This window comes from Budorcas taxicolor, chromosome 16, assembly GCF_023091745.1.
Source record: "Budorcas taxicolor isolate Tak-1 chromosome 16, Takin1.1, whole genome shotgun sequence".
Lineage (NCBI taxonomy): Eukaryota > Metazoa > Chordata > Mammalia > Artiodactyla > Bovidae > Budorcas > Budorcas taxicolor.
This window is the reverse complement of record NC_068925.1, coordinates 65,596,251-65,602,676: the sequence shown is the minus strand read 5'-3', so window position 1 is coordinate 65,602,676 and position 6,426 is coordinate 65,596,251. Positions and strand designations below refer to the sequence as shown.

General features: G+C 40.6%; 1 non-coding gene across 1 annotated transcript; it reads right to left on the bottom strand.

Moving 5' to 3' along the window:
• Positions 1 to 309: 309 nt before the first annotated feature.
• On the bottom strand, positions 310 to 382 carry TRNAR-UCU (transfer RNA arginine (anticodon UCU)). Its single transcript has one exon. It is a non-coding gene; the product is annotated as a tRNA-Arg (tRNA).
• Between the last annotated feature and the right edge of the window lie 6,044 nt (positions 383 to 6,426).

Genomic DNA, 6,426 nt, shown 5'->3' with positions numbered 1-6,426 from the left:
GGGTCGCAAAGAGTCAGACATGGCTGAGCAACTGAACTGAACTGAACTGATAGTCGCTTTACAATATTATGATAGTTTTGCTGTACAAGGAAGTGAATCAGCTATATGAATACATATATCTCCTCCCTCTTGAATCTCCCTCAAACCCCCACCACTCTACTCCTCTGGGTCACCTCAGAGATCAATCTGAGCTCCCTATACTACACAGCAGCTTCCCGCTAGATTCCTGTTTTCCATATTTTCAAAGACGATGTCTTTTTTTTTAATTTGGCTATGTTGGGTCTTAGTTGTGGTGATGTGGGATCTTAGTTTCCCGACCAGGGATTGAACCTAGGTCCCCTGCGTTAGAAGCACAGAGTCTTGGCCACTGGACCACCAGGGAAATCCCTAGATGATGTCTTTTAACTAATGAACTTCTATTTTCATTTGTTTCATCATAATTCCATTTAGCAAGAACCAGAGCTACAATTCTCATTTCATTAGTCAAGTTAAACATTTTCATTAGTCAAAATAAACTAAAAATTATTTATTTGCTTAATTGATCCATGTTGTCCACCTTCAATATAATCATGTAGTGTTCCATTTTGGAAGTACCCTGAATTGCAAGCTTATTTCTGTCCACACTTCTGGGGTGCCCTCACATTCCAGTTTTAAGATTGAAGATTAGAGTTTTTATATGGGAATCCTGGGGAATGGGAATTTCCTGAGATAACTCTGGGCTTGAGGAAGTTGGGATCATAATCACAGACGGCCAGGCACTCAGCCAATAACAAACGTTTGACTGGGCTCCTTGTCCATGGTGCCATCACATGTCTGCTGGCGTCGCACAGCACCGTCTCACGCCAGCTGGGTTTGGACGGGTTTGGGTAAGTTCTGACCCGCTGTGATCTGCCAGCGTCGCACAGCACCATCTCACACCAGCTGGGTTTGGGCAGGTTTGGGTAAGTTCTGACCCGCTGTGATCGGCCTCCACTCTTCCCACTTCTTGTTTGCCTTTGCACTGTGTCCTTTCCTCTCCCTAATTCTTTGCTCTCTATTTTCTTCTTCTCTTTCTCCAGTCCCTGCATCTACCGCCTTCCTCCATTTTCTCCTCTCTCTCTCCTTAGTTTATCTGATGCCCATGCTCTCAGAATCATTTCTAATAATTAAATATGCGGTTCTCAGGCACTTTAAGTAATGCCCTCCCACAATTCCCCAAATGGCTCCGAATACTTGAAATGCTTCTTTCTAAACTGCAAAAATGCTGATTTTTATCTCTATAGATTGCTTTGGCCAACAACTGAGCAAATAACCCAAAATCTAAGACCAAGTTTTAATTATGTTATTTTCTCTTTAGATTTATGAATACCTTCCACTTACAGACAAAAGAAAGTACAAAAGCACACCAAAGTGATTGGGAATGGGAAGGTAAGCCCAATTATAAGACAAACTGAATGGGCTCAGAACATTTTAGAAACGGGGTGCTCTAAACAAGGCTTCTTTCATTCATATTCCTGCCGTGGATCTTTGCCCTACCCCTTCTCTGCCTAGTCGAACGTCATTGGCAGAATACATGAAAGCTGCTATGTTAAAATGTTCTGTGAGCTAAAATGCAGGTGCCTCATATCAGCGAGTCAAGCTACAGAAACCTGGGACACCCAGAACTACAGCATAACATCTGCCTCAAGGTGGCGCTATATCCCTACACTGATGAACCGCAAGCCCCGCAGGACACACAGTTCACTCTTAATTCCACTTTCCTTCACCACTTATGTTACTTGGACGTTTAAAGACAATAAACATCAATTATCTATGCTTGCATCTCTCTTGCTACGAGACAGTAGCCTAAAGGCTGGATACATGAAATACAAATTGAATGGTATATGACTCACCTGAATTTCACAGGCCAGCATTCTAAGACTTGCATATTTCCTAGCCCAGCATTTGGCTAATGTTCTCTGGGACACCCTCCTGACCTTCCTACTAGACTCTATGGCCTTCTTAGAGTCATAGTAGTCACGTCTCCCTCATTCTCTATAATCCCTTGACATATTTGATACTCAGCAGGTGTCTATCAGTTGTATAATGCTGATTGAGCCAAATCATTTCACTAAAATATCTCCAAGTTCTGTGGATGGGTCCTAGGATGCCTGAACAGGAGAACATATTAGAAGAAAAAATTTGAGAGCTACGCAAAGAATAAATTCCTCCTAGGTTCAAATAGCCTCGATCCAATCGAGACAGAATTCCAGCTCACATGTCAGTGGCATCGAGGGAATTCTCATGGAACAGCTGTTATTCTGGCATCACTGTCTAAGGTACGATGAAACCGTATGCATGAACTTATATCACCTTTCCTGACTCTGTTTATATCTAGGATTTTCTTTTTTTTCTCCTGTCTTTTAAAATATATTTATTTTTTAATTGAAGGATAATTGCTTTATAATATTTTGTTGGTTTCTGCCATTTAGCAACATGAATTAGCCATAGGTATACATATGTCTCCTCCCTCTTGAACCTCCCTCCCACCTCCCACCTTACCCCATGCCCTCTAGGTTGTCACAGAACCCCAGTTTGAGATCCCTGAATCATACAACAAATTCCCACGGGCTCTCTATTTTACATATGGTAGTGTATATATTTCCATGCTACTTTCTCCATTCTATACCTAGGATTATCTAGACATGTTAGCTCTTAGGGGTCATGCTGTAAATGGACAATGCTGCTGAATAAAACCATGCCTTCTTTTGTTTATTCAAAAATTGAATCAAGACTCCAGAAGTACCTATTAATAAGATTTTCTTCTATTTGGTGGCTGAGTTAAAAGTCAGTGTATTTTGTCATTTTTTTTCATTTTAACTTTTTACTTATTTATTTTCAAATAAGCAGTTTGTATGATTCGATATCCAAAAGACAAAAAAAAAAAAAAGATGTACTATGGTTATTTTCCCTTCCCACGCTAGTTCCCCTTTTAATAATCAACTAATAGTACTCAATTCTTGGGCATCCTTACAGAGATAGTGTATCTATTTATAAGCAAATACCCATATATTTCTCCCCTTGTTTATATAAATACTAGCATCCTATAAGGCCTTCCCTGATGGTTCCCACGGTAAAGCATCTGCCCGCAATGCGGGAGACCCGGGTTCGATTCCTGGGTCGGGAAAGTCCCCTGGAGAAGGAAATGGCAATCCACTCCAGCACTCTTGCCCGGAAAATCCCATGGACGGAGGAGCCTGATAGGCTACAGTCCATGGGGTCGCAAAGAGTCAGACACGACTGAGTGGCTTCACTTCACTTCACTTCACTTCATCCTATAAACAATGTTCTGCACCTTGATTTTTTGTTAAGTATGTCTGCGTGTGCTTAGTCACTCAGTTGTGTCACTTTGTGACCTCATGGACTGTAGCCCGCCATGCTTCTCTGCCCATGGAGAAACACTCCATGGCTTGACATTCCCTTCTCCAGGGGATCTTCCTGACCCAGGGAGCGAACCTGGGTCTTCTGCACTGCAGGAGGATTCTTTACTGTCTGAGCCACCAGCGAAGCCCTTTTGGCAATAATTTGGGAACTATTTTGGCAATAATTTCCTGTCAATATGGAAAGAACTTCCTTATTCTCTTTTATAACTGACTGCGTTATATTCTATTGTATAAATAAATGTACTGTAGGTGATCTAAACATTTCCTTTCTGATTTAGGTGGTTTCTGGACTTCCCTGGTGGCTCAGACAGTAAAACATCTGCCTACAATGCAGAAGACCTGGGTTCAATCCCTGGGTCGGGAAGATCCTCTGGAGAAGGAAATGACAACACACTCCAGTACTCTTGCCTGGGAAATCCCATGGACAGAGGAGCCTGGTAGGCTGCTACAGTCCATGGGGCTGCAAAGAGTCGGACACGACTGAGTGACTTCACTCACTCACTCACTGATCTTTTGAATTTATAAATGACATTATGATGAATTAATGATGTACAACACTGCATAAACTATTTTATGTATGTTCAACCCTATTTATAAACAATATTTTTAAAGTGAAATTTTAGATCAAAGGGTGTGTATATATAATTTTGATAGAGTGCTTTCCTTAGAACATCAGTTACACTTCCTCTGGTGATGTAGGACAATGCTTATCCCCTCTCTCCCATCTTCCCTGTGTGTCTATAAATCAAACATTTATGTCTTTGCAAATCTGATAGGTTAAAAAATGGTAGTGTATATTTGCATTTCTTTTCATGTGAATAAGGTTGAGCATCTTTTCGTATGTTTAAGAGCCAGTTGTATTTTCTTTTCTGTATTTCTATATCTCCTTTATCCAATTGATGACTTTTTCTTTTCTTGTTGATTTGTATGAGCTTTTTCTCATAGTGATGTAAGCCTTTTATTTGTCGTAGAAATGTCAAATATTTTCTCACAGTGTCTTTTGACTTTATGATGGTTTTTACTATGAATAGAAAAGTTATTTCCTTTTTCTGTAATTGAGTTTATTAATCTTTCATAGCTTTTAGCACTCAAGTCATATTTAGAAAAGTTTTCCTAGCTTCAAAATTAAAAAATTAATTTTCTTAAGATTTCCTCTATTGTTTTTATGATCTTACATTTTAGATTTTTTATTTTGAAACATTGATTTTTTTTTTCCTTCTTCATAATTGCAGATTTAAGAATCCCTGTGACTAGCTTGTCCTCAGGCAGAAGTCCCACAAGGCTCCTAATTGACTAGCTTGCTTGTCTTTTTCATGATTTAAGGGTATTTTTCTTAAGATGGACAGCTAACACTACCCAAAGTATTTCACACATTAAGCTACAATTTCCCTGTCATTTAATCAAATATCTGTATGCCAGGGGCTATTTGGTAGATGTAAGATTCAATACTTTTCAGGTCCTAGATTCTAAAGAATAGACACATCAGCAACAATTACAATTCCGTAGGAAGCAAGCTAGAATAGAGAAAGGAGTAAAGTTACATAGACTATTAGATGAGCAATACCTCTCCAAGACTGAATGTTAGGGGAAAACTGTGAGAATATAACCATTCCACTGGGTCTCGAAGGCTTTAAGAGTTTACCAAGACGTTCCTGGTGGTTCAGTGGTTAAGAATCCACCTGCCAATGCAGGGGAAACAGGTTCCATTTCTGGTCTAGGAAGATCCCACGTGCCACAAGGCCACTAGACCCACGTATTACAGCTACTGAGCCCGAGTTGGGCTGCAACTACAGAAGCCCACCATGCTCAGAGCTTGTGCCCCACAAGAGAAACCACCACAATAGAAGCCCGCACTGTAGCTAGAGAGTAGCCCACACACAGCAAAGAAGACCCAGCACAGACAAAAATGAGTAAATAAATAAAATAAATTCTTTTTAGAACAGAGTTTTCCAGATAGACAAGAGCAGCAAGGGGATACCAGGCTGAGGGAACAACATGGTATCAGAAATCACAGTGTTCCAGAATTCTGTTCATTATCAGTATTAAAACAAGTAAATTAACTGATACCATGATTCCGCTATGGGATTGAACACTGGTTCCAAATTTCCTTAGTCCTCAGATAAAAAGAAGATATCCTTGACTTGAGCTTCCCAGGAGGCATTAGTGGTAAAGAACCCACCTACCAATGCAGGAGACATAGGAGATGTGCGTTCGATCCCTGAGTTGGGAAGATCCCCTGGAGGAAGAAATGGCAACCCACTCCAGTATTCTTCCCTGGTGAATCCCAGGGACAGAGGAGCCTGACAGGCTATAGTCCACGAGGTCACAAAGGGTCAGACATGATTTAACAACTAAACACCACCACCACCACACCACTTGAGGTATTTGGTCCCGGCCTTCATCTACAGCCCCATCTTCAACTAAAAATGGGGATGTCTCATATCACAACTCCAGGCAACTCCATTCATGCCACACAGTCCCGTTCTAATGTGCGCCACTCATGGGAAATTGGTATAAATGGTGCTACCGGATGCTGTGCTAGAAAAAGTTGGCTAAAGTTCTGTTTAACATTATGCGCCTAGCACCTAAACCTGATACTTAGATTTCTCTGCTTGTCTACTCCATTCTTAATTTTATTACCAACCAGTTTCCTCATCTTTACCAGTCACATGACAAAATGTGTCCACCAGAAGGCTGTGAGTTTTCCATCTTGAAGCTCAGGTGCCCAGACCAAAACTGACTTCTCTTCCTCAGTTCAACTTCCAAAGTGCCAGGGAAGGATTCCAACTGGCCCAGTTTGAGTTTAGAACCAACCTCTGGACCAATCCGCTGTGAGGAATAGGCTGGATCACATTTTGCTAAAATGCATACTATCCTTGCAACTCCATGGATGGAGCATAAAGGAAGAAAACTTCTCAGAAACAGGGGATTCTCATTTTAGAAAATAAAAATGTTTCATGAATAGATTATTCTATGACAGAGTCCATGGATTATTTATTTTTGGTCATTTTATAAAACCTGTATA